Consider the following 2,263-nt stretch of genomic DNA (forward strand, 5'->3'; position numbering starts at 1 on the left):
TGAGGAAACAGAATAAGAAGCTCATTGTTGTCCATTATGCCCAACTAGTGTAAACAAGAAACAAAAAGATGCAATTGCGGGATCTAAAGGAAATAGCTTCGAGCACAAACACAATGGCGCCGAGAAAAGTACGTTACACAGGACCGGAGTATGAGTGCCTTTTTACCTTTCCTCCCGGCAACGGCGCCGAGAAAAGTGCTTGATGTCTACGGGAGCTTCTATTCTTGTAGACGAGTGTTGGGCCTCCAAGAGCGAGAGGTTTGTAGAACGGCGGCAAGTTTCCCTTAAGTGGATCACCCAAGGTTTATCGAACTCGGGGAGGAAGAGGTCAAAGATATCCCTCTCATGCAACCCTGCAACCACAAAGCAAGAAGTCTCTTGTGTCCCCAACACACCTAATAGGTGCACTAGTTCGGCGAAGAGATAGTGAAATACGGGTGGTATGAATATATATGAGCGATAGTAATGGCGCCGAGAAAAGTGCTTGCTTGGCGTGCGGTTGATGGTGGTAGTATTGCGGCGGTAGTAACACGGTAAAACGGTAAACAAGCGGCGATAGCGATATTTAGGAACAAGGCCTAGGGAATAGACTTTCACTAGTGGACACTCTCAACTTTGATCACATAACGAGAATAGATAAATGCATACTCTACACTCTCTTGTTGGATGATGAACACATTGCGTAGGATTACACGAACCCTCAATGCGGGAGTTAACAAGCTCCACAATTCAATGTTCATATTTAAATAACCTTAGAGTGCAAGAAAGATCAACACGACTAAACCAAGTACTAACACAGCATGCACACTTGTCACCTTCACACTATGTAGGAGGAATAGATCACATCAATACTATCATAGCAATAGTTAACTTCACAATCTACAAGAGATCATGATCATAGCATACGCCAAGTACTAACACGGATGCACACACTTGTCACCATTACACCGTGTAGGAGGAATAAAACTACTTTAATAACATTGCTAGAGTAGCACATAGATAAATTGTGATACAAAACACATTGCAATCATAAAGAGATATAAATAAGCACTTCACTACGCCATTCATAACAGTGAGTAAGTATTCTGTGAAATATAGCCTAAGAGACCCACACGGTGCACACACTGTCACCTTTACACATGTGGGACAAGGAGTCTCCGGAGATCACATAAGTAAAACTCACTTGACTAGCACAATGACATCTAGATTACAAGCATTATCATATGAATCTCAATCATGTAAGGCAGCTCATGAGATTATTGTATTGAAGTACATAGGAGAGAGATGAACCACATAGCTACCGGTACAGCCCCGAGCCTCGACGGAGAACTACTCCCTCCTCATGGGAGCAGCAGCGGTGATGAAGATGGCGGTGGAGATGGCAGCGGTGTCGATGGAGAAGCCTTCCGGGGGCACTTCCCCGCTCCGGCGAGGTGCCGGAACAGAGACTCCTGTCCCCCGGATCTTGGCTTCGCGATGACGGCGGCTGCGGAAGGTTTACGTGGGTTTCGTCCTTCGTAATAGGGTTTTCGCGACGGAGGCTTTAAATAGGCGAAGAGGCGGCGCGGGAGGGCTGAAGGGCGACGACACTATAGGGCGGCGCGGCCGGGGCACTGGGCCGCGCCGGCCTATGGTGCAGGGGCCCCGGTGCCCCCCTGCGGTCCCTCTCGTGTGTTCTGGATGCTTCCGGTGAAAATAGGAACACGGGTCTTGATTTCGTCCGATTCCGAGAATATTTCGTTACTAGGATTTACGAAACCAAAAACAGCGAGAAAACGAGAACTGGCACTTTGGCATCTTGTTAATAGGTTAGTTCCAGAAAATGCACGAATATGACATAAAGTGTGTATAAAACATGTAGATATCATCAATAATGTGGCATGGAACACAAGAAATTATCGATACGTCGGAGACGTATCATTGGGTTCGACACTCTTATTTATCGAAGATACTACGATACACCCCCTATACTTGTGGGTCATCAGTGGGTCATCAAGACTATTTTCTGGCGCCGTTGCCGGGGAGTGAAGCGCTATTGGTAAGTGGAATTGGTAAGGGAAATTTCTACTATTGGTGCTGATTTTATTTCTGCCTGCTGCTATAATTCATTATGGAGAGGTCTTCTCTTGAGTGTTTATTTGGGAAATATACTACTACTGCAAAGGTAGTGGATGAGGCGCCAGGTAAGGAAGAAATACCATACAAAATACCTATGAAAATTATTGAACGTGTAGTGGGTAACCGTTATACGGGGGATGGAACT

Source organism: Lolium rigidum, chromosome 6, assembly GCF_022539505.1.
Source record: "Lolium rigidum isolate FL_2022 chromosome 6, APGP_CSIRO_Lrig_0.1, whole genome shotgun sequence".
NCBI lineage: Eukaryota > Viridiplantae > Streptophyta > Magnoliopsida > Poales > Poaceae > Lolium > Lolium rigidum.